Source organism: Dromaius novaehollandiae, chromosome 10 (assembly GCF_036370855.1).
Source record: "Dromaius novaehollandiae isolate bDroNov1 chromosome 10, bDroNov1.hap1, whole genome shotgun sequence".
NCBI lineage: Eukaryota > Metazoa > Chordata > Aves > Casuariiformes > Dromaiidae > Dromaius > Dromaius novaehollandiae.
The window spans coordinates 14,367,753-14,394,259 of NC_088107.1; the positions used below are offsets into that span (position 1 = coordinate 14,367,753).

At 44.7% G+C, this 26,507-nt stretch overlaps 1 protein-coding gene across 2 annotated transcripts in view; it reads left to right on the top strand.

Annotated features, from left to right (window-relative positions):
* MAPK6 (mitogen-activated protein kinase 6) overlaps window positions 1–26,507 on the top strand; it is a 50,486-nt gene that overhangs the window by 3,002 nt on the left and 20,977 nt on the right. Inside the window, exon 1 of one of the 2 annotated variants that reach the window (XM_026097040.2) lies at window positions 13,460–13,621. The exons of the other annotated variant lie outside the window; for it this stretch is intronic. The gene's annotated coding sequence lies outside the window, so the exon portion shown is untranslated. Of the gene's footprint in view, window positions 1–13,459; window positions 13,622–26,507 lie in introns of those variants that run through there. 2 annotated transcript variants of the gene reach the window in all.

Below are 26,507 nucleotides of genomic sequence, written 5' to 3' on the forward strand. Positions count from 1 at the left end.
GCAGACAGGATACCTCCAGCCGCCTCACTGTAGGTGATAAACCAATCAGGGCGGTATCTTCAGCCAGCGGGATTGCAATTTTTCAGTTAATCCAACTTGATTGCATGCAAGCATCGGCCCTTCAAGGACAAAATGCAAGGAAGGGTGTTTCAACACTAAGGTAAACCTCTTATAATTACTCCTGTAGGCCTAATTTGCAAACTTCCTGTTTGACCAGTGTTGAAACTCAGATGAGCATTTATCTAAATGGAGGCTGCTTTTTCTGTTCTTGGCTAACCTTTTAGTCATTAGCTATAGAAATTAATGTAGGATTTCATCTCATGGAAAAAATATAAAATAATATGGGATTACGGTCCACTTAAGTATTTATACCTCAGTGGGTCATATCCTACGCTATTATTATTCCTGTGAGGATTTTTAAAACATAAACCTGTGGGTAAGTAACTTCAAATGTAAGTCTTTGTTTTGTTCTGAAGAAAATGCTTTTCAGAAATGAACCGCAAAGTTTGGCTTTAAAGCTGCTGCTGTGACAGGGCACAATGCTGAACTGATTCAGAAAATACAGAATAGCTGCTCCCTGCTCCGGACGCGCTCGTCCAGCCCGGGGCTCGGGGCCGTTGGCTGCCCGCGCTCCCTGGGAATTGCCACTCACGGTGCTGGGACTTCCTGCTCCCACAAGCCGTAATTTCCTGCCTCTGTGAAGCAGAGCTTGTTCTTTCCCTCCCCGCATGAGTATGACCTTGTGTGTTTATTTTGAAAAGCTGTCTGCAAAACTCTTTAGGGTTGTTCTCTATTGTAAGGAAAAAATTAAAATCAAGCAAACAGTTCCCTCTTTAAAAGAAAACAGAGCAAGTGGTTTTGTTTTGTGTAGCAGGGGGCACTGGCTGCTGCATCTGCAAAGCACAATGGCTACAGATTTCTACAGCATAAAGTGACTTGCAGCTTCAGTTTCTCCCCCAAGTCCCTAAGGCCAGGCCTGCATTAGAAGCTTATGCTAATAAGGAAATGCTAGTTAAAGAAAAGATTTCTTTGATGGCATTTCTGTGTCATCAGAATCCCATTATAGGTGTGTGATTAAATCAACACAGTTTGTTTTCTTGTTTAGCTTGTTTTACTTACTGAACTCAGAAATGCTCTGCCAGCAAAATTATTCTTCCTAGGAAAGTTTGTCATTTTTACTGCATTGAGAAAATCTGGTGTTACAGACAAGGCTATAATGTCAAGGCTTTTTTTTTTTTTTTTTTTTTGTCTAGACTGTCTTCAGACTAGAGTTTTAAGAGTATTTAGGATAGTAGGTGGTTGCCAAACTGCCTTTGGCAATCTGACTCTTGGGAACCTATGTCCCATTGACTGTCGGTGTCGTTTCTGAAAATGTGACTGCCTGTTCTTTACCACTCAGGCCAACAGTGTCTGTCTTTCTGATGAAAAATGTATCCTGTTAGAGATAAGGAATGCATTCTTTCCTACAGAAGTATCAACATCCAAAATGCTGGAAAAAGCTGTATTTCACTTATGTGCACTGTTTAACTGGATAGTATAACTGAGGTATAAAAGCAACTTTCTCAGTAAAGAATCTAAGTGCTGTTTTAATTCTGATTCAGCAATATGTTTACGCATGTATTAAGCATTTCTTTGCTATATATTTGACTCGTTAAAAGATAAAAGGAGAGAACTGAAGTGTAGTAGCCAAACCACCAATGCTGATTTAAGGCTTTTCTTCCCTCTTTGGTTTTATTCTCTCTGTGATTTATAGAAAAAAAAAAAAAAGAAAGAAAGAAAGCAGCTTCTGGCTGTTCTTACGCTGAATTGTGGCTGAAAAGCAAAAAAGGCCTTTTTCCCAAGGGAGAGAGCAGCAGATCCAAACCAGAGGAGGGAAAAAATTGTTCCCAAATTTTCCAAGGATTGAAATAACGTTTGTCAAGTCAGACTTTGACATGAACCTGCTCGACACGTTCCGGCTGCTGTGCTTTCGCAGCCGAGGTTTGCTGCCCGGGAGCGGCAGAGCCGTGGGGCAGGAGCAGCCCGGCTGCTGGCGCTGGCGTTCCCGACACCCCAGCTGGAACCACGTTGCCGCTGTGTCCTACAGTGGTAACGCTGCCCTGTTGGTGACAGAGCAGGAGAGCAGGCCGCTGAAAGGAGCGAGTGGAGTAGGCTGCCAGGTCGGCTTACACAATTTCCAAACGGGAAGAGCAAAGTCGTGCCTTGAGCGAAGGCAGGCAGCCTGGTGTTTAGCCCACAGAGCCGTGACAAAGGCGAAGGAGCAGAAAGCTCCTCGAGTACAGGTACAAGCATTAGAAAAGTTTGTAATTCGTATCCTGTTGTGCAGCAAACAGATGCAGCAATTAAGACAAATAACCTCATCCTCACGTACAAGGATTTACATTTAGTGCTAACAGAAACGTTGGCAGCTCACGGATATTCAGAGATGTTGGGCTGTACTATGTATGTTTTGCTGCTCTGAGAAACAGGACTAAAATTTCTGACTTACCATTTTCTCTGCGCTTCAGCCATTCATTCTGGAGTGCCTGATTGTGGCCTGGAAGGAGCACTTGAAACCAGCTCCTGCTTTCCTCCCCAGTCTGAAACGTGGTGCATTGCCCACAAAAGAGATGTGAATGCTGAGCAAACCTGGACGAAGGCAGTAGTTTCTGCGTGGAGGTTCTGTAAAAGTCTGTGGTTTCAGCGGAGTTGTGCTTTGCGTTTTGGGCGGTAACTTGCATTCAAAGCAAGGTTCTCACAGGGCAAATGAACCAGGCAGGAAAGTTCGCACAGAGTTTTGAAAGTTATGATTTCACATTCATCCTGCCCTACACTGTTCTCTTCTCAGTTCCCAAGACGTTTAAACATAAAGGTGTCTTTTGGCGATATCAGCAGAACGATTGGCCTACTTTAGAGGTAGCATGCTTCCTTTTTCTTCTCACAGTTCTCCCTTTAGAGCCTTACTTCAAGACAGTTTTATCTGAGGAGTTTCTAACTGATGTGTGGTCGTTACGCCAAAGGCTGCACTCACAAGTAGGCCACAGCTAACCTAACCTAGTTGAACCCGTGTGAAAATGAAACCCTGCGACGCACAGCTGGGTGGTTGGCTGGTAAAGCTTTTGAGTGCATCAGCTCTCGCGGGGACACTGGCTGGGGAGAGGGAGGAGAAGGGGTTTGCCACGAAGCCTCCTGGGCTGTGGGGAGGTCAGCAAGGAGCAGGGCAATGCCGGCAGGGCAGAGCAAAAGTGCCCCCACCGGAGTGGGATTTTCACATCTGAGGGGCTCTGCTGAAGACTGGGAGAGTTGTCTGGAGGCGTGCCGGGAGAGATGTGAGAGGGGCAGGGAGGGCAGGACCTGTGGAGAAAGCCAGGAATGAGAGGGTAGAGTGCCTGAGGGGTTTGTTCCTTTTTGTCATTACTGGCTGTTTTAACAGGAAAAAGAGTATGAGCCTGGGATTTCAGTCCTAGGCACGAACTTCCCGGTGATTCTAGGGAACATGAGCTGTGAACTTGGACATCTATGTTCCAGATCTAAGAAACCTGGGAACTGTGAACCCGCTTTAGTGGGAATGACGGTACAGAGCAGTAGTGTGGCCTATTGCAGACCAGCTGCCTGGTAGCTGTAGGGCCCTGCAGACTTTTTGGTCCTTTTGGTTGCGCGTGTTGAATATAGTGGTTGAATCCTAGAGAGCCTTGACGTGTGTCTCTTCGACTGTGGGCCTGTTGCTGGTTCCCAGGTCGGTTCTGCTCCTGCTGTGTGTGCAGTACCTGGGCTCCTATCAAGCCTAGATTTTGGGAGGGTTGTATAACGTACCTCTGCTGCTGTCGGCACAGACCGTTAGCATGCTCTGGTTGGAGCTTGATCTTATGTAAACGTTAATCTGTTGGCAGGTCACAGATGTAGTTTTCTTTCCCTCCCCCTCGCCCTGTACTTCTGGTAGGAACCTGTGAGATGCCTTGGCTGCGTGCTGGGTGACGAGAGGATTTCTCTGTGTCCTCTGATGGATGCGGCTGGGGCTGTGCCCTTTATTCTGTGCCCTTTGTTCTGTGCAGTGTCTTCTGGAAAAGTCTGGGCTGAAATTCACGATTAGGGGAACAAGCAACCCAAGTACCTGTCATGGGCTCTTTTCCTTCATTCCTCCTTTGTGTTCCCAGCTCCAAAAGGAGAATTAATATTGGTTTCAGCACTCAGTGCTCGCTCTGAATTCTTGTTGTAGCTTTGTCCTGTACCTGTAAGGAATTGAATGAAGATCTAAATATTAATACTTCAAAACAGTGGGGGAGCCTGTCTGATATGAGATCGCAGTCCAGATGAGGATGCCAGATTTGTGATATCTTTTTATTGTCATTTTGTGTGTGTGTATGTGTGTGTATGAATATGTATCCATCCCTTAAGTCCATAAACAGAGCATCTAAAAGAAAAGAGCTCTTCAATGTCCCAAGCTGAGGCTAAGGATACTGCTCCATTTGTCCTCCTTCAGTGAACTCTCCAAGCAGGAGCTGGAACTCATTAACTGGCATGTTTCTATCTAATTTGGAGTCTGATCTAAGCTTATTAAGGCAGCGCTTCCTCTGTAGATCTGTACAGGGCTGATTTCACTGCTGCTCTGATGAAAGAATAGCTGTTTGGCTGCTTACGCACTACGTCTTTGCTTCCACTATTCCCTTGTGACCCGCTGAGAAGATATGGGGCTAATGAGGTAGGACTGTAGGTACTTAGAAGTCCACCTGTCTGTGGGAAGGAAATGCATGATTGTTTAAAGAGGAAGTTGTCCAGGATACAGGAAATCTGCTCCGGAACAGGCAGAGCTGGAAGGCTCAAGGAATGCATATGAGCCATAGGTAACTTGGAGCATTATTAACTAAGTTTCTTGTCCCAAGAGACAAAATGAGGAAATGAGCCCCATTCAACTTCGCAATCAATGAGATTTCGTCTGAGCAAGTGGGGCAAGACTTGATAAGTTGACTAACCTTCTGGCAGAAGCAAAGATTAAAAAAAGGATAATGCTGTACCAACTCTGCTTGTAGTGAAATCAGTAGAAAAGGACAAAAGGTTTTAAAAAATAGGATACTGAAAGCAAATGTGTGACTAGGTGGTCCTGAAAAGGTTTAATTGAGGGATATCTAAACTGTTTATCCTTTCCCAGGGGTAAGGAGAGTCATGAATAAACCAGTGTGGGTTTTGATTGACAGTTAATGGCTTCATTCAGTTCTGTCCCTTATCTCACCATGAGAAATCGTTATTGAACAAAGCCTTATCCAGCTTGGGTGTATAAATATATTAAACAGCATCCATTTGAACCTGATATACTGATCTAGAGTATTTCACAAGTATACAGGTACATTCCACTAACAATAGCATCTGGTTTAAAAAAAAAAAAAAAAAAAAAAAAGTACCTCATCATTCTGGCTATTTGTAATAATCATTAAGGGTAGCTCCAGTTTCCCTGAGAATAGCTGCTATTTTATTTTACTGCAAGAACATTTGTATAGAGGATTTTATGGCACTTTAAGCTGCCTGATCCTCATATACAATACAGCTTCTGTTGAATTTTTCTTCCCTCCCTCTTTCCCCTGTTTCCCCTCTCTGTCCCCGTTGTTTGCTAAATAGGCTGAGCTCCTGAGAGCAGTTTTGCTGCCTTCACCAGTCTTAAGCACTATTCATTTACAGGATTGTGAGTAAGCCAGTTACAGTGAGGGTGTCACAGGAACATCTCAGTGTTTGGGTCAGGGTATCTGTTGTGGATGTTGTGCTTCTAGCCTCTGAATATATACATCCAAACATCATGAGATAAATTGCTAAGCAAAAATCAAGTCTGTAGGCAGCAGGATGAATTGCTCCATATGGATTTCCATCCCACGCTTGGGCTTGCACAGCAAGCACTAATACCGTCTCTTATATGCAACCACCTATCTTCACAAAACTTGTAGGACTGTATATTGCTGGTCGTATCTATGCTGCCCTGCTACAGCTTCCTCCCAGCTGTGACCTTAAGGCTAAATGTTTTACCATCCAAGTTGCTGAGATGACTTTAGCTGGGCCAAGGAAGGGATGCAAGGGAGGCTGAGCAGGTAAATCAAGTAGAGCAGAGGTGGGTTTCTCAGGCAATATCTGAGCCTGCTTTAGCATCTCTGTTGAAAGCATGAGAACTGTTAGTGCTGATGGCAAAATACCGAGCTCAGCCACAGGCTCTGGAGGGAGATGCCAGCCAAGAGAGTATGCTGTAGAGAGCTCCACTGAAGACTCCTGAATGCTGAGCTGGCAAAAGGCTGAGGACTCACGAGGTGGCCAGTACCTGCCAGACAGGGTAGTCACGGCAGGTGACCCTACTTTGGCCTAGATGCTAATCCACAGCATTCTCAGCCTTGGTGGTGGGTGCGCCAAGCTCAGGTACTGGTGAGTAGAGGTGTTATTTGGACATCAAGACAGCTGAGGGCCATATGGCCTTTTCCTTTGAATTTCTTCTATAGAGACTTGCAGATGGATACTGGACGCTTCTTACTGAGCTTTCAAATGGACAGGCCAAAAACTTAGTCACAAGTACAGAAGCACAGGGCAGCTCTATGGCTTTTTGTTACTTTGTGCCTGAAGGGGCCTGGCGAGGATATGGCATGTATTTTGTTCCCTGTCTCTCTCGGGGAGCTCTTGGCCCAGGGTCCCTGGAGGCACTAACTCCAAATGGAAACTGGGGCACAACAGGGAGAGAAAGGACTTTCAGAGAGACGTGCCTGTGCCGGGTTCAACCAGCCCTGGTAAAAGCTAGGGGCCCTCTAGGGAACTGTGGGCTCTGAGCTATGTGAGCTTGTTCCAGTAAGTTGACCTAATCTTTCCTTGGCTGTCCTGATTGTGCTGTGACTAATGTGTGCAGGTTGCAGTTAGAGGGTTGACTTCTGAGTAAGAGTGGGTTTTTTTGTTTGTTTTGGCTTTTTTCTTTCTCCTAGTGCAGCACTGTCAACTGTGGGTCAGCTACCAGAAATGTACAACTTTTCTGCAGGAGGCCATGCAGTCTACTTGCATTGAAGAAAGACAATTTTGTTTTATTTTGTTTTCTAATGAAAACAAAAATCTTTCTTTTTTTCTGAATTAGTGCTTTTTGTGAGGATGTTAAGATGGCTTATTTCTCCTTATCCAGCACTTTCCACAATATGTTCTTCTATACTTTGTACTCTTCTGTACTTTTATGTACAAATATGTGTAAAATACGTTCTTCCGTACTTTTCTGTGCTTTCTAACAACTTCTCTTGCTTGAGTTTTGATTACAAGGTACCTCTGGCCTGGTGGCGGAGGCTTGGCAAAGTCATGCAGCCCTCTCGGTCTGGGTAATTGTGCAGGACATTTCCACCTGGGTGGGTAAAGCTAGGTGGCTCCTCTAGAGAAGAGGCAAGAAGGAACATGCTAATGCTCTACTCAGTTTGTACCCAAAGAGTAGAGTCATGAACAGGGCCCCTTTTCTGCATGAGGTCTTGCTAACAAGGGTGAATAGTCTTGTCAGCATAGCCAGACTACATATCATAAGTGGAGGTAGAGAGAATTGTGGGTGTAGAGAAACTATCTGATGGACGGTGAGGTTGGAAGGAGGGGATAGAGAAGAGCCTAGAGGCCTAGGTAGTGATTAGGATACTGGGTGAGGTCATTTCTGCTCATGCACTACTGTGGCATCTGGCACGACCCTCTTCTAGGCAAACCATCTCTGAAGCTGTTAGAGTGAGGAAGGATCTCCCAGGGCGTCTAGCTTTCCTGCAGCGCCTCGGGAAGGGGGTGCTGTTGCTGCCATACAGGCTGTTCAGTAGGCAATGGTGATCTTGGTGGTGTCCTCCATCCCAGTCAGTGCCAGGATGCTCTGAGCCACTCAAAGGCACGCTTGGCAGATGCTGAAACATTGGCTGTCCACGTCAGGTTACAGTCACTGTGGTAATGGACTGGATTTCTGTCAGCCTGGGTGAATATCTTATGCTGTGGCAGTCAGTGCAACATGGTAGGATCAGGGTTGCTGGCATGTCGCCAGCAGCAGGAGCTGGAAGTGTGAAACAGGGAGCTGATGAACGTGTCCTGGACTGTAACCGCAGTGACCTGGAGTTCAGTGGATCAACACCCCTGATGTCTCCAGTGACACAGTTCCTCACCAGCAGAGAAGGGATATGGATTTGTGCCCTGTCCATCCTCTAGCACAAGTGAACAAATAATGGCATTCTGGTATGGGCTATCCTGCATAGAAACCCACGTCAGACTCAGCCTTAAAGAGCTCTGAAATGAGAGTGGTGCTAATGGGCTTGCCCGCACTGCACAGCTGCGCTGCTGACTCCTGGGCATGGCTGCGTCCAGGGAGATCTTCCTGGGATGATACATGCCTGTGTCATGGGGCTGGGGCCAAGTAGCTGCTGGTTCTGCAGAGGGCATCTGGCCTTGCTCTCCTTAATAGTGCATTTGTTCTCCTCCTGCCCTTCCTCAGCACTGTGTGCCACAGCTTGTCAGAGTGTGCTGATGTGGCAAGATCCCTGGACACTGGCAGGCAGCGTCCCTTGCACCAGGCAAAGCCACCAGTTGTGGGATTGTGTGTGGGTTGCAGACAAACTGAGGCCAAACCTAGTGCAGGAGAAGCCTGGTGGTGTGTGACAGACAAGGCTCTAGTGTAGAGGTTGGGCACCAGTGTGCACCAGCCTTTGTGCAGAGCAGATGGACTGGATGGAGCTCCCGAGTGAGGGGGTGCCACCTGAGAACAGCTTCCAGGAGCAGCAGTGATCCCCCCACCAAAAAAAAAGAGAATTCAGAGTTAAAACCAGGATATGCTATTTCCTCTCCATTTTCATATTCTTTTGGTGACTGTGAAAACAGAGAATGTGACTTATGCCTCCTGAATGGAAACATTAGTGGAAGAAGCAGCAGAATAAACACCCTAGGGTTAGGATGAGGTGGTGCTGGCGTCATCTGCCCCCTCTCACTGAGTACAAAGCCCATTAGAGTCAAGGAAAAATCTGAAGTTGCTTGTCCCAGCTGTTTCTTTAAAGGTAGATCCTGCGTAACTCAATACTGGACATGAAGCATGTGTGCTGAAAAGGAGCAAGTCCGCAGTGAGGTTGCTCGTGGGTCACCAAGCAGCAAAACAGCCTTGGCCACCATGGGGAAAGGAGGAGGGTTAATGTTTCACCGTAGAGTTAGCTGAGTGGAGCAGCTCTGTTAGTGTTTGACTCAGTAGAAATTATTTATTCATCAGGAGGATTTCCAAACACTCCCAAGGAAAATTCTTTGGGAAACTGTTGGGATGTCTTCCAAGTTAAGGGGAGGTATTTGGGTCAGGAATTGAAAACTGACCCCTGGGATGCACACTCCTGTCAGTCAGTTACGTCTAGGAAAGGCAAGATTATAAAACGCTGAGGCCTGAAGGCAGAACCAAGCAGGTTAAAAGGCAGGAAGGAGTCTTTGCATTGATTGCAGTGGTAAAAATATCAAGCCCCATGATTTCATGGACCAAATGCAGAGAAATGATAAATATGAATAGGCCAAATACTGAGATCCTTGTTATAGTAAAGATCCACTTGAGAGTACCTAGGATCTGGCCTTTGGTCAGGGAAATAAAATTACTGAGGAAGCTCTCATTGCAGTCTTCAGCCGTAGCCTTGGGCTCGGTTTCCTCAGTATCTTCAGCAGCCTTCTTTTTCCTGACTAATTTCTTAGCTCTCTTTTCGTTTCCGTTCCAAAAAAAAGGAGGCGAAACTACCTGCTCTATTTTTACTCATATTTGTCTCTAGATAAACTGCATGTTAGATGACTCATAGATCTTTATCACTTTATAAAGTTTAGACTATAAAAAGCCTACCCCTCTTTTCTGACTGATAAACAACTGTAAGCTTTGCTGCTGTTACTTGAAATCTCAGCTAGCCACAGCACTGGTGAGAGCATTTGTTAGTTATTCAAATGGGCCACATAGCCTTTTCAGAGCCAAAACGGAGGAAGGCCACTTGTGTGGCCGCCGGGAAGCACGACTGCTTGTTTTCATCTGGAATGGCCAAGTGAGTGGCATCTGCCCGGTTACAGAAAAGTTAAAAACGTGCAGACCACATCTTGGCTGGAGCCAGCAGTCTGCACCTGATGGTCTTAACTTTAAACCCTAGTGCTAGTAGTTAAACTGGAATTTGTGTTTGGTGAGGGCTTGGGGTTCTGGTGCCAGTTCGGCTCTTCAAACTGATCCCTCTCTTCCTAGGGCAAGTCTGGTGGTCAGCTTTGCTGCGGGCTCTTCTGTTCCCATGAGCTGCTCAGGACTTGCGGTGTGGTCTGATGTTTAGTTGTCAGAGAAATGAATGATGGACGTGATGTCTCCTGAGTGGCTACTTCTCTTGAAATGAGACTCAGCAACAGAGCCGTTTGCCCCTGCCAAATGTTTGAATTAAGTTCTCAGTGCATATTGGCGCATGTCTTCTCCAAGGTAAGTGGAAGCTGTGCCAAATTCACAGGAGAGAAGTCTTAGCACAAAAGTGCACCCAATGAAACTTAAAGCCTCCTTTGGACAGGAATTTCTTTTTAATACTGTATTTTAGAAAAAAAAATTAAAAATGGGACAAAATTGCTTTTTTTCTTTTTAACTAAGAGCGTAGGCTGGAATGGAGTGGAATTTGGGGAGATATTGGACAAAGCATGAGAAAAGCCTTGACCTCAGATGTACTTGTTAACACAGGCTTGAGCCTCTTCTGAACCAAGGTTATGGGTTTGGATTAAATTAACAACTTCTGTGGCTGGAGAAAGAACAAATCTGAGCCTGGACTTTTGGGCCTCCTCTGTTTGTACATTAATCCAGTTGCCACCAAGCCGAGTTGGAAATTGATAGCTGCCCTTAAAGATAGTATAAAAGCTGTTGCAATGTGACATTTTACAGAAGCTATTAAAACTGTCAGCTGATCCGATCTGTTCCTGAAAATGTTTATCTTCTATCACACATTCACCTTCAATTAATTCAATGGTGGCAAAGACTGTTTAACCTTTGTCCGCTCTTCTTTCAATTTAGAATTGTACATTAGTCTTCCCTCCTTGTTAATGTGTATTAATATGTTCATGCAGTTGCTTTTTAAAGTGCAGGCTAAAAGAAAGGAGGGAAAGGCAGTGAGACTTCTTTGGCTTGCTAACCTTTTCAGGCTCTGAAAATCAATGGGAAAACTGGAGACTGCTCTGCAGATTATTGTAGCAATTGTACATGAATGCTTGTACAAGGAGGATATTGCTTCTGAAAGCGTGTGTGTGTGTGTGTGTGTGTGTGTGTGTGTGTGCAGTGTGGAGGAGGATGAGCAAGGAGGAAAGGAGCAAACTTGACTTTATTTTAAATCTTCTTTGGTGCTATTAGTGGAAGGAGCAGCAAATACTTTGCATTCAAGTTTAACCGCAGTGGGCCAGACCCAACCCCTTCATGCAGAAAGGGAGGTTTGTTCCTTTAGGGACTCTCTCGCTTCTCCCGGCATTTTCCCTTGACTCTTCAGTGACCATTCATTCATGTTGGTAGAAGACTGAGTCCCCCGATCACTGAGCTGCTAGTGATGGTGCAGCTGTGGGAGTGCAAGCTGTCATCATCCTTGCAGATCATCAGAGGATACTTTAGCAGAGGCTGGAACTGTCACTAGAGGGCAACACAGAAGCTCAAGGACTGGGAAGGTGGCTTTTGCTGTTCCAGGGGATTGGGAAGTGCGAGTCACAACTGGGAGTGCTAACAGGCTAACAGGGTGGCTAATTCCAGCCTCCTTATTCCCCTCATGTATTTGTGTTGTCACTACCCTACGCAGCAGTGGTTGGGGAGCAGGAGAGAGGGCTCTGCCAGGGGTGAAGGCCAAAATCCAAGGAGGAGGGGACTAACCTCCCCTGCTTTAGCGTAGTTACTAATATGGCAAAGTGGTTATCCTCCCAAAGACTCCCTTCATCTACTCTTGTGAGCCGTCTAGATGAGTGCTCTCCGTTCCTCCAGGCTCTCAGTGTGCCCAGGGTTTCTGATTCTGCTTTGTCTCCACGGCAATTTATGAAGACCACTTTTAAATGGTCACTCTGCCGGGACACTGACAATGCGCATGGAGAAGGGCTGAGGAGTGGTGTTTTCTACAACGTATTAATAACACCTATCCTGTTGTGTAGGGTTCAGCAAATAAAACCCCTGTAGAAGTCAGCTAAAAATAGTATCGACATTAACTCAAGCTGTTTGCAAACTTGATCTTGTAAGATTAGGCTAATGAAGTGAAGGGGGAGAAAAATGTCTCTGCTTGAATAGGAGAAAACAGTAATCTTCTGATGAGAAATTTGTCTTGATGAGCTGGGAACTGATGTTACCGCGTGAGTTTGGCCTCTCTTGACGGCTGTACTTTGTGTTCCCTGTATTTTCGTGCTGAGCCCTGGGCTGAGTGTTTTTCTGTGGAATTGTTCTGCTACAAGCTATTTGTTCTTCAGTATCGTGGCCATGTCTGGAGTCTGTGTCTGTATTTCTTGTTAAGTGGTTGCTTGTTACCTCTATATATTTATATAGCCAACAGCGTGATGCTCAGCCAGGGGTGTCAACAGTAACAGTTTCTCTGCTAACAGAGAAATTATGTAGACTTAAAAAAGCCCCAGACTCCGAAAAACTAGCCTGTGAGAGGCGGCGTCTGTGTAGAATCGTTGGATGAAGTTGTGCAACCCTGTAGGTTGCCAAACATGGTCAGGTTTCCTCTCCTGCCGGGGATGCCACCCACCTCTGCCTGGGCTATGCCTGCGCCAGCAGCTCCCCACCTCGCGCCCAGCCCGCCGTGCCGGTGTCGGTGCCGCTGCCCGGGCGCTCGCCGGCTCCGCGAGCTCTCCCCGCGGCCGGGCGGCTCGCGGCGCTCCCACGACGGCAGTCTGCCCGGCCCGGCCCGAGGCACCGCGGCTTTCCTCAGCTTTCCCTGGTGAGAGACTCTGATGGGCCAAGATGAGGGAACGAGCCTGGAAGTAAGTGTGTGCTGGGTAAAGAAGGTGTTTTTACCCAGCACGTCTCTAGACGAATGGCGAAGTGCGGTAGCAGCCCTGCGATTGCCCGGGGCCGCCGAGGCTTCCCCAGGCAGCTCTTTGCATGAAGTGTGGGCGCTTTCTGGAAATGTACTTAAATCCAAGAAAAAACATACGCAGACCTGGAGCACTAGTGCCCTGATCAGTTTGTTTGTTGGGTGACGGCTTTTTCTGAGAGGAGAAACAGAATTTAACTTTCAGTAGTAAGAGCAGTATAATTTCCAGACTTTTTTGGGAACCAGTTTGCCCACTCGGCTTCAAGCAGTAATGAAAACAAACCTTCCCACTCTGTATCTCCTAATACTCTTTCTGTATTGGTGGCCTATTTTTCTGCTTAAGGACAGGGAGGGATTGTTGTTTGAGTCACACACAATCTCATGCCCTCCTCCTCCTCTCATTTAAATATTAATATGATGAATTATTACTAGAGTGACAGCTGTGCACTACTCGTATCACAGAAACATAACCTTCCCCTTCTCCTCAGATCACAGCTATTTCTGACTAGCATTTTCTGGTCGACCTTCTCACTACTTCTGGATGACTTTTTAAAAAAATATTTATTCTGGTGTGATGTCATTAGGATAATTGTTTTGCTCTGTTCTTTCTGCTTAAATATTAATGATACTGAGGAAGTCAAAAGATGGCTTCAGTAATGGTAAGTTAAATGTCTGTGTATATTCTCCTGTGAGACCTGTTTGTTTAGAGAGGAGAAAAGTATAGAGAATTAAGATCAAGCTTTCTAACTAACATTTGAAACCAACATCTCTCTCTCTGAGAATTACTAAAATAACAATATATTGTCTGGAGACCTGATTACACAGAGTGCTTTTATAGAAATAAAAGCATTATATATTAGTCAGCTTGTATCTTTAGATAATTCAGAAAAAAATCTAACATTGCACCAAGAAGTACTAATACATTGCATTCTCTGTAGATACAATATTGTAAGAGAGACTACTGATACTACTAATAAAATCATGAGATAAATCTGTAAAGACTGCTGAAAAGAAATATTTAGCAAAAAAGAGAGAAGGGAAGGGGATACAAAAGAAAGATAATACTTAAAAGAGTGTGAATGAGCCCAGGATGACTGAAAATACCAAAATGAAATATTCCCAGGAAGATTCGGAAATCTTACTCAATCTTAAGTTTTGTGGCTACAGGTCCTACTGTACAAAACTGCTAACCTTTTGCATGTTCCATGTGTTTGTGCGTGTATGTGTGTATGTGGTTTAAGAAAATCCATACTTTTTTCCCTCGAAAATGTCACTCCCTGCATGCTGCAGCAGGGGTGCCTGTTTTTCTTGGCTTCTAGACCAGTGTTGTGCAGAGCTTCGTGCTAGCAGGGATATGTAGAAATCAGTTTTACTGGATTTGCACAATTGTCCCTTCTGCATAAGGCAGTCATATTTGGAACTGGATGAAAATTTCCCCAATTTACTTCAGTTTCAACTCACTGCTCTTGTCAGATAGGGAGAAAAAAATCTGAAATACACTTATAAAGATGTTAAAATGAAATGTCCACATTTTGATTTGAAATTTTTCATTTTAAAACTTTGTTTTAGTGAATCAGTGTTGTAAAGTTGAACAAAATGCTTTGGGTTTGAATAAGATAGTGTTTTATTAATTCATTTTTTCTAGCTCATAAATTCCATGGGGAACCCAAAAAAGAATTGAGTATGACCCAATTTATGGATAATACCTTCCTTTCCCACTCCTGAAGAAATGGGTAGAAACTCTTTTCCCAGTCAGTCTTTGCAGTGACCAGAGGAAGGGAGGAGGCAGACTTTTCTACTACCTGAGAACATATCCCCTTCAAATTCAATGTCTAGTGACATTGCTGGTTAGGGCACGTGGGGAGAAGGAAGAGTGTAAGTAGAGTATTGAAAAGTGTTTCTGCAGTCACTGAGCTCTTTGACGTAGTGTTAAAAGTCGTGCTGTTATTTCTTGAATAATTTTTCCACTCTGTGCTTTTTTCTGAACAAGTGCCTAACTGGATGCAAAGAGCCCAGTCCTCACTGTTTGCAATTCCCACTGTAGCCAGCAGTCGTAAGCTAATGGACTGGGACATGCTCAATACTGAGCAGGGTTTGACTTTCAGGTAGCTAAGTGTGCTCTCTCTCTCTTTCTCTCTCTCTCCCCTTTTTTATATATATTATATATATATATTCCTTTATAAAAAATATATATATATATTTATATTTCTTCCTTCCGTGTTCTGTTGCTCTTGAAGTTTATGGAGTTGGAAATTAATGTTTTTCTTAACTTACTGTTCATTTGAGGGATTTTTTATTTAATTTTCATGAAGTGAAGTCATTGTATTACAAATTACTTGGCAAAAATGCTGCTTTTAAAAAAGCCTTTATACCTTGTTAAACTTGTAGCATATCCCCCAGATGAAATCGCATTTCAAAAAGTCCCTTCAGATGATTATTTGCAGTGATTGCAAATGAACCTTGTAGCAGTCTCACAACAACTGTCCTTGTGGACGGAAGAGAAACCTGCTGTCAGAACTACAAATAATTTACGTAACCCAATTTAAAGCTCTAACAAAATGTTCCCATGTTAAGAGGATTGTTATACTTAACCTGTGAGATGAAAATAGTTTCTGAAGGTCAGGAATGCACAAAAGAGAGATTAGATCTCTAGAAAAGACAAGAATTAGGTTTTTAGCAGAAGTTCTTCCTGTCAGACACTCAGCTCGGCTTTCTCGGCAGCTTACATAAGCATAGCTTTATTCCTGCAAATGCTGTGTTTGCTCTGCAGAGGGAGAGGAGTGTCAAAGCTTCATCTCTGCACATGGAAAAATATAACTGAAGGTAGACTGGGGACTGAGACTCCTCTTTTGGAGGCATAAATAAGTGTTTTTCTAAGAGCAAAAGAGAGGATTGCAGGACGAGTAACTCCTAGACGTCTGCCTGGCACAGCCGTCAGCGCGGGGCTGAAGGACCCCAGCAGTTTGTGTGCCGTCCGCAGGTGAGACGCCTGGAGTGCGGCCGGGCTGCCCGCGGGGACGGCCGGGCTGCGGGACGGGGCTGGCGTGTGCGCTGCCGCAGTGCCCTGCCCAGGTACGAGTGGCGAGGGCAGAGGTCTCCTCTGAAGGTCTCCTCCGGACTGCGACGTGGAAGCGTCCCGGGCCTGACGCCCCTGCCTCGGGTGGCGGCGGGGGCAGGCCCTGCCGGGGCCGGAGCGTCGGCTCCGCGCGGTGCGGGAGAGCCGTCCCGGCGAGGTCCCGGAGCACCGAGTCCTGCACGTCTGTTGCTCAGTGACCTGTTTGCTTATGCTCAGCCAGGGGTTAATGCCATCTTCGTAAAACTGTCACACAGAGCCACGAAGCCTGCATTTGACATGCTGGGAAAGAGCTTTGTGAAATTTTGCTGTTCCTAATAGGATGAGGGGGAGGGGGTCCTGAAGCACTTTGCACAGAGGATAGCATGGAAGTAAAAAGAAATTACAGCCTCTGGAACCATCAGAAGGTTGGGTGGATGCCGCCTGCCACCATCGCTTCCCACACCTTGAATGCAGCCACATGTGCCTCTCCGTCAGTCCCTCCAACTGGTCGAAACTGAGATTATGGAGAAGCTGATGATGGAGATTATATGAACACATTTCCACACATGTGGTAGGAAAGTCTGTCTAACTCTGTCTAACTGCAAATCGGACCAAAATAATAGAAAGGAGCTTTGTCCTGGAAAGTGAGCTCTTTATTTATGGGAGGTCTCCTCCCACTTACCACTGGCTGGGTCCTTTCCCCAAAGTACCCTGCTGAAGGGCAGAGGCTGAAGCACGGCCCGCCGCACTGCCATGGCTAGTGCTCGTGCCACCACGCGGGCTGCTTCGTGGCCTCCCTGGCCAACAGCCTCTCACCGACCCGTTGAACAGGCCCTGCCAGTGCCAGTTTGTTACCAGAAAGTGCATGATCCACTTTTCTCATCCCCAGTGTGTTCTCTTATGGGCAGACTCTTCCACCACCACCTTGCTTGTGGTAGCTAGTGGCCGTCCATCCCAGAGGGACTGTAAAGGCTGCCTAGAAATGTGACACTGCCAGTGTTGTCTCTTTGCGTAGCTTCTGTCGGAGAAGGTGGTGTGCGTGTGCCTGTTCCTCTGCCCACGGGAGAAGTGGTGGAGAGGGGGGAGGTACGTGTAGGAGGCAGCGGTTAAGGCAGCAGCACAGCCGAGCTGCACGTCGTGCTTGCACCCGCGGGTTTGCTCTGGCGAGGCTGGCGAGCTGTCCCTCGATAGGACTGCTTGGGGCTCACCATGGTCTGGTCATCGGTGGCTTTGCTAACTACTGACTGTTTGGATGGAAATGTTTGATGCTGGGTATGTTCCAAGTCTGAGAGTTTAGCTCAAATGTTTTGTCATTTTTCAAGAACTGTGTTGGAGGAGGTCATCGATTTTGCCCAACATAAAAACAGACAAACAAAAAGATTTTTTAAAAAGCCCATGCCTATTCCAGAAGAAGAGGACACTCTTGAAATGTGGTCTAGGGATGGCCAGAATCAAAGATGTGCGTTTTATCTTTGTGGGAAATCTCTTGTTGTCTATGAACTGGAGACCTCAGTTTTTGCAGACTGGACAGATGTGGTAGCAGATAAATTCCCCAGACAGTCTGTCAGTGCAGAGTATGCTCCAGCTGAGGAACTTCTGAGCAGAACTTTTCCTGTGACTGCATCTGTGGGCTGCTGCAGGCTGTGTCGCGTTTGGGCAGCTTAACTGAATATAAGGAGACTGTTCCTCCCATGCACTGCTTTTGGGTTGTTGGGTCCATCCGAGAAGCTGGAGAAAGCTGCCTGGCTCATACGCAGAAGAAACAAGTAGCAAATAGGTGGGGAATTTTTATGGAATTGGTTGGGAGAAAGAGCTTGTAGAAATGAAGTTTGAACTGGAAAGGAGAAAAGAACATGGAAACTGGGAACTGGGTGGGAAATGGGAGGAGATGGGAGGGAAAGTGGATGAGCAGCTGAGAGGGAGGAGAGAGCCTGAGGTGATGGAGGTGCAAGCACAGCTGCTCTGGGATGTTCTGGTGCTGGGGAAAAATCCTGCTGCCTGGACAAAGCCTAGAATAATTTGCAAAAACTGAAAACTCAGAGCTTCAGGGATCTGTGCTTGGTACAAGAAGTGCCAATCACTTTGAAAAGTTGTTTGAAAAGTTGAAAAGGTGGTATAAAGCACCAATCACCTTGAAAATTCAGTTCTAGGAATCTTAAATTGTGCATCTGTTATTAAAGGCTACTGTGACCTTGATCTTTGTGACTCAGTTCTCAGTCTCAGGAGTGGAACAATATCCTGGTAGCCTTGCAGATTGTAGAAATTAAACTAATGGGTATTTGCAGAGCCCTTAAACCCCATAAAGTAAAAAAATCCTCTGTAGTTCTGTCCTCAGACTAGGGCAATGTGTGATGAATAAGACATAGGGCAGCACACTGATTTTATTTTTTCTTGGTATTCAATTACTGTTAATCGGGTGAGCACTGCAATGTATGAAGCAGAGCACTAAAGCACTTGTGAGGAGAAAAAGGAGTATCCGCTCGTGCACTAAACCTGTGTCAGAGCAGACTGAGCTTGTTCTGATTACTGTGATTGTCATGTCAAATATAGTTCCCTTGGAAGGTCAGAGAAGTTTGCTAGCTAATATTAAGGCCCATATTCCTATGTTCTCCTGTTATCTGAAACATTAGAGCAATCAGGAAGATAAATTTTCTTGTTCCTCTGCTCGAAAAGATTCAAAAGTTTCCATTCCTGCCCTGCTGTTACTACAGGTTCGTGGTTGAAGTTCTCCTACTTGAGAATGGACTGTTCGTGCCTTGCCACTGATTTACCATCTTCTAGTAATGATTACATTTGTATTGTTTACTAACAAATATCATTGGACCTAGGATGATAAACAGGGTAGTACTTTGATCGGAAATTGTACACTTAGTCCTTGAATCATTTTTACTGCAAGCAAATGAATTGCCTTAATTATTTAAAGGGGGATGTTATCACAGACCATAATAATCTCACTTTTCTCTATATTGCTGGAAACTATTTAGGCAGCCCATACAGCTGTGGAGAAATACCAGCTTGGGTTGCCTATTGGGGAAAAACAAACAGCGAACATCTCTCTGGATTGAGGGAAAAAACAGCAACTTTGTTTTGAGGGATATTGCACTGTCTTTTGAAGTCTTAGTAAAAAGTGTGTAACAGACAGGCTTGAGAGCATCAAGTCCTCCTGTTACCCTTGGAGCAGGACAGTGGTAACGGGACTCCTTGTCCAGCTCTGTTAGGGTGGTTTGATAGCAAGGACTGAGGCTTGTTTCTATCCCTGGCTGCTGGGATATGTCTTTTCCAAGACAGTCTGTAGCTAGGGAGGCTCTCTGTCTTGGAAAAGTTAACAACAGGGAAAAGATGAGAGGTTTGTGAGCTGTGGTCTGTCATCTGGGCCACTGTTTCAGGATACAGACTACCAGGAAGAGTTTTCCCACTGTTGTCTGGTGGTCAAAGCCTGATTTCTTGCTGTTGGGTGACCAAGTAAAATATCCCACTGCCTAGCTTGAACTTTTTGAACATGCTCTCCCACTACTGAACATGAGTGCCTGACTTCAGTCTTTTAGTGAACGGATTTGCGCACCTAACTTCTGTGATAATGGCTACAAGGGAACAGAAATGGGTCTTTCAGCCTGTTGTGGCTCTGTTAGCCACGTGGCCATCAGATACCATCTATGCTGCAGCTCTTGCTGCCACCCGAGGTGATGCTACAGAGTAGGTCATGGAGCATGTGTGAACATTTTGAGGACATTAAAGCCTATTGAATTGCAGCTATCATGAGAACTACATACTGCAATTAGAGTTGGCCCAAAGGTTGAAACTCTTCTTCTTTGAATCATCTCAATTGCTTTTATTTTGGGAGTGTCCAGGTCAAACAGTGAGAATAAATTTGAGATAAGTGTTAGTACTTTTCTTTAAATAAAATTGATTTTTAGTAACTGATTTTATTTTAATAGAGACTTAAATGCTTCTTTGGTGTTTGTGAGAGAGGAATAGCTTTCCCTCCTTCCCTCCCCCCCCCCCCCCCCCAAATATAGCTTTAGCTCTGTGTGGTGTCTCTCAAATTTTGATTTTAACAGCTTTTCACCAAATATGGTTGTAAACTGTTTGGAGATATGCTGGGGATAAGAGAATGTTGATGCACTAAAAATTGGAAGGTTTCTCTGCCTCTTTAATCTTTCTTAATTCCAGCTCACTTACAAAGGACATCTTGCTATTTAGATCATGTAAGAACCTTTAGGCCTATCTATACAGTGAAAGGTTTATCTATAGCAGATAACTTTCTGTGTTTAGGGCTGCAGCTAAGTGGTTTCTCCGGAGTAGGGTGCCCTGTGGTGGTATTTCTGAGAAGAATTCTCCATTAGCTCTTCGTCTGAACAGTGTGTCTCTGTGGAGCAAGCTCTTCAGCGCTTCAGTGATTAGGCACTTGGCACGCGTTTCCTTGTGGGTCAGGAGGCAGAAAAGATATACAGGTTTTCTTTCCACATTCAGAAATGAACGAAGTCTGTGTTTAAAATTCTAGCCGTTTTTTTTTAATGCTTGTGATCCTCAAGAGCAGCTGGATCTTATGTACTAGAGCTCTCCCTGAGTGCTGCAAAAGGTGACAGCCTTGCCAACCTTCTCTTGTATCCTCTCAATCCCTTTTCTTCTCATGTAGACACACACAGTGTGTGAACACCCACTAACAAGTGGGTCTGCTCTTCCTTCCTGGGATGTGTGTGTGGCCAGAAGTATCCCATTCCTGTCTGCACAGTGTTTCCCTGAGAAAGTTTGGGCATGACTCAGTTTCCAGCACTGTCTGTCATACTGGTGTGGTAGAAGTAATAGATCTTATGTTTCCAAAATAACAGAAACTCAGTTGGATTTAATGTTTTTAACGCAAAAATGTTAAGTTTTTCTTTGAACTTATATCAATTTAGATCATGCGTAAAATCACTTTTTCAGTACAAAAGCTCAAAAGACGTATCATATTATTTACTCCTTTCATAGGCAGGAAGTGCTTCTGGGCAGTTCTGTCTGTCATGAGAGCAGATAACTTATAAATGATGGGTAGAAACTATGCACTTCTGAAAGAAGGATGACTCTGAGGTATGGTCATGAGAGAGAGATCAAACACGTAATTCTTTGTTAAAGCAAAATATCAGCCAGAGTCTCAGGCTAGCCTCTCTTGCACTGGCTCCGTAGGAGAAAGTGTTGTGGGTGGCTGGTTATGATGATGCCTCTCTGCAACGGAGTTGCATACGCGCACTCGCACTTCCCATGCCTAGTGGTGTAGAAAGGAGAGTGGTTTGAGCAGTAGGATTTCCCAAGGCCACTTCTTTCCAGCTTTGCACAAAACTGAAACGCAGGAGCACAGAGGACTTAAGTACAGAGGAGACAAGGAGGTGCTGGGGAGGTGCACTATCTATTTTTCACTGTTACTTGTAGTTAGATATTTAATATGCTGGTCAGTCATCTGTTGGGTGAAAGCCTGATGAGAAGGAGGCTGACAGAGAGACGCTTGTTGCTGTTTTGAAGAGGAACAATTTGGGAGTGGGATGGTGGGTGAGAAGGCTGGAGTTAGTATGTTGAAGTCAAATCCGTTGAGAGTTTTGCCATGGACTTAGCAGAGCTGTTCCAAATAAAGTATTTATTGGAGATAAATCACTGGGCTTTACCTTAATGGAAACCAGTAGATATAAACAAAATGAGATAGTTAATCGATTCTCCATTCTGTATTATTATTGCAAAGAGGAGCAGATAGTTCTTAGGATCAAATAAATAGATAAAGATTAACCCCTAAGCAGCTATTATTGCAGCCCATTTAATGCAGTTTGAGTTGGAAGCAACTTTGCTGAAGTTGTTGGGAAATGCCATGGTAAGATGATGATCCCAATGTTTCGTGCCAGTTAGGGTCTGGAGGATCCCCAGTGGATGTGTTGGCATTTATAGCATGCAAGAAGGTGAAATTCTTCCTGTAGAGTAAAAGACAACAGTGAGTTCAGACAGTTCTGCTCAGTTTTTCATCTTCAGAAGAAAATTTTGCTGGTTTTCACTGTAGCATAGTTGCAAGCAAATACACTTTTTGCTTGCGGTGTAATAAGGAGAGATTCTTTCCCTTTCAGAAGGCTGACAGCATGCAGTAAGCGATACTTGCATGTGTCTTTTTCTTCTGTGTAGTAGTTAATGGTGCAAGTCTCTTTCTCCTGAGCACTACAGACAGTTGCCCTCCATGGAGTGGAGCACACTGAGATCTTGCATCATTTCCTGTCATCTATCCAAGGCTATTTATAAAATGTCTGCTGATTCTGGCACACAGGCAAAAGCCAGTTTTCATGAGAAAACAAATTGTTCGGAAATGTATTCCCAGCAAGCGTCTCAAAACTGTTAAGAAAACCTGAAACATCCTAGAAAAATCTTAATGGAAGCAAAGACATAATGGGGTTGGAGAAAAGGGAAAATGACTAGTCTCTTATATGTGCAGTGGAAATCTTGGAAGTAGATGGTGCAACATGTACTAAGGTATGGATTATTAAGGGAGAAGAGATGGTTGCAGAGTTCTCTGTTATCACAACAAAAACTGTGGGTTTTGATGCCTTGAAGATATAACAAAGCAACTTAACGTGGGTTTTGCAATGCTGAATATTTGCCATATAACATGATGTAGAAGTTTTAGAAAATGTTCCTACCTTTCTGATATCTACTGAAGGGGAAAAAAAAGGTGAAATAAAGAGTGATTAGCGCTGTTAATGACTTTTCAGGTTTTCCTTCTCTCTGGCTTCAGGAGATGGATGGGGTACGAATCTGACAGTGACAGGAGGAAGCATGTAAAAGAAGCAGTGTTTTCCCAAGTGAATCTGCTGTTCAGTGATAGGTGGTGTTTCGGGAATCCTGTAAAAAAGTGCTGGCCACTGTAGAAACACGCCCTAAGCAGCAGCAGTTATGCCAGCTTCCCACCAACCTGTCCTGACCCTGCTGGCACAGTGCTTCTTGCCTATTTATCTTTAGCCACACAGAACATTTCTTATTTGTAAAGCAGGTCCATCCATGAGCTTTGTGCACGTGGGACACCACTGTGCAGGGCAAATAGGATGGAAGATGGTTTCTGCCTGAGGAGCCACAACTTAGCTACAAGGATATAATTTCTTAACATGTCTCAGAATCTGTCTTGTTTCACCCTGTTTTTACAAACCGCCATGCAAAGTACCGCGACATGGTTGGCCTAGGCTGGATTTGAGTTCATGTCCCAGGCTCAAAGGCCTCTCTGGGGTGTTAATCTCCTAAGTAGCAGTATAGGTTTGAGACTCTTCTGATATGACCAGTTAACGTTGGCTTTCACATCCCCCAAATTTCTTGTGGCAGCACCAGATCTCTGCCTCTTCACTGACAAAGTAAGGTTTGCTTCTGGCCATACATCGGTTTGTACACAGTTTATTGCAAAGTAATGTTTGAAGGTGTTTAAAATGCCTCAACTTGCTTATTGCACCCTTCCACCCCTTTAAAAACTCTTAGATAACGTTTGTTGCTATTTGGTATGTAAGAGTTGCACAGCCTCAGGCTGTTAAAAAAAGTGTATCAGCTGCTGGCCGTACATTTGTATTAAGCTTTGCCTCCTGTAAGTGTATTTCAAGAGGATTCTGATGTCGGTGAAAATGTTAGCAAATGTTAGATTTTTTTCTCGGTAAATGACAAGCACTGCAGCACCAGCTGTATTTACAATTGCACAGCCAGGCTTTATCTCTGTAATGCAATAGCAATTAAAATGCTGCAAAATGCTGCATGTAGGAAGGTTTACTGTTCTGTAGGAATGGACAAGAGTAGTTCCACATAAAAATATAAATCCAACATGGGGCCTTTATGACTTCTGCTCAAGAGCTGGAGTGTTTTACAGTAGCTATCCACAAACAAATGCATTTGTTGCTAGGAGCCCCATGCTACCAGGGCATCTCTCTGCATTGGAGTAGTCAAGGTATTACAGACAGAAATAATGTCTACACGGTAACGTACTGCTTTGCAACTCTAGCAGCACTTGCAGTGATGCAGTAACTAGTACAGAGATGTCTCAGACAACGGCTCTGGTGGCACTTCTGTGGGCTGACATGCTGTCCCCACTGCTTCACCTGGGGTGCTGGACGTGGTGGTTGGAGCAGTGCTGTCCTGCAGCACAGCAGGGCTGGTCTGAGTGGGGAGAACCGCCTGCCCCAGGATCTGCTTGTACCTGCAGTGGTAAAAAACAATTCTGGGCTTCCTGTTTCTGCTTAATCTCATGCTTTGCCTTGTCACAACATTGCTTATCCTCTTTCTGTAGAGTTTTTTTTCAACTGTAGATTCACCCACTCACTGTGGATCTACAGCACAGCTACAGCACAACTCACGTGTCCTGCACTGGGAAGCTGCAGGACACTTGGGTCACTTGGAGCACCCAAGTGTGAAAATGTTGGTACTAGTTACCTTTTAAAGGGTGATTAAACCTAACACATGCTTTGGTTTCCTACTGCTTTAATTGCCTACCTTGGTAAATTTTTCACCATGTTTACTATTCTGTGCATGAAATAACGACAGCTACCTCTATGCAAGGTTAAGTACAAGGAATTAATGAGAGGCTGAGCAATCTGGGAGAGCTCCAGGCCTACAAATGAATTTAATGTTCTGAGGGCTGATGCTTCCAGGGCTGACCCACCTAAAAGGCAGGTTTTTGAAGGTTCCCTGTTCTCCCAATATAGCTAACTGTGCTAAGTGTTGGCTAAGATGGAAGAAACACCCTATAGAATTGCCTATCTAAATAAAGATGTGAGCTATTAAGAGGGGAGCCTGCATGCAGCTAGCTGTACCAGTGGTGTCCTATATTGCTGATGATCTACCAAGGGGGAAGAATGAATTGTTCTGCTTTAAGTATTTAATGACTTTTTTGCCTGCACAATCACAGATTTTCCAAAGTATGTCACAGAACCCATTTATTTCTAACCTTAAAGTTAAACATTTTCTGTGAGTGACTTTATTTTTCCACCTTCACTTGGCCTTTGCACATTGCTGCCTTTGGTTTGAGTTGGTCTCTTTGTTAATAGCCTGTTCTTTTCCATTCTTTCTATTGTCTCGCACAGGGATGAAGATCTTAGGGTTTGCCTTTTTTCTTTTCTCCTAAATCCCCATATACTCTCATGTCTTATTTCCTGATCAGAATGTGGATAGGCACAAAGCTTGTTCTAGCAAACTTAGTTCCACCAAGTGACTGAAAATGAGGTGATGGCATGCTGTCTCCTCCTGGGTAGCTTCAACTCTTGTCAAATAGAGTTTGATTAGTTCCACTGAAAGAAGAAGAGGGGCATCTGGACTGTGCAAAACTACGAAGGGATTTTGAGTAAAATTTTGGTAAAAGATTTTTAAATAGTTACTTTGAAAGCTATTCTGTGTGATTACCTGCTAATAATCCTGGCATAAAACATACTTTAAAATTTTGGGGGAAAACTTTATTTCAGCAAAACCCTACAGTCAGTGTGGAAGAGTTTGGACTAATCTTTCCCAGGAAATGGAGGTACCCAAGAAGTGAAGCTACCTGAGCTGCTGGGGGTTGTCAGCGAAACTCCCATTTACCTGGGCTGTCAGTGCTGAATGTTGGCATTGCGAAACCGCATGCTACAAGAGCAAGCAACTATAAGGCTTTGCTTATAAGCTTCAGGCTAATTGGAGAAGGCAGTAGTTAAAGGAGACCCAAACAAACTCTGGAGCTTCTCTGGAGCTACACCAGGAAAACCAAATCATACTTTAGGGGCCAAATCACCCTTGCAGAACACAGATAAGCAGAATAGGCCAAGGAAGCAGAAGAAACTGAATGTTTCTTGAGTCTCTCCCCATTTCTTTTTAATGAGTTCGATTTTCTCTCTAAACTCATCCCCATCCCCATGCAAAATCAATCCTAGACTTTGCTAAGAAACATGGGCCGGCCTTAAAAATGGATCCTTAGGAGCCAGTTGTCTTTTGCTCTTGGCAGACGTTTGTGTCTGTGTGGTAGCTGTCCGAGCACACGCGTGCCGCGTACCGTGTGCTGGTAAATCCTTGCCCGGCACATCTTAGCGAACTGCTGCCCGGGGAAGGGAGTCTGCAGGATGGGCGATGAAGTAGGTGTCGCACAGATGCCTCATTCCTTGCTGCGGACGAAGTCTGTTTGATGTGAGGTATACTCTTCAATTCATTCTTTTCTGAAAATACCTGGGATCATTAGAGAGACCTGCATAAATCCTGAAAACAGTGATTTCCTGCAGAAATGCTCAGTGAAGCGGTGGAACTGAGACAAAAGCTTGGAGCTGCCAAGTCACCTTGGGCAACCTTTTCAAACAAGGATCTTTCTTCCCTCACCAGTCTGAACAGGTGTGGCTGCTTAAAAAACACTTCACTCCCTGTTAGGCCACAACTAATGATTTGCATGCAGGGTGGAAATATTATATTGGAATTCACCGTTTGATCTTTTTGCACTTGGATGAAATAAATGACTCATTGTTTCAGTTCTAATTATTTTTTAATTCCTGGGTTTTCTG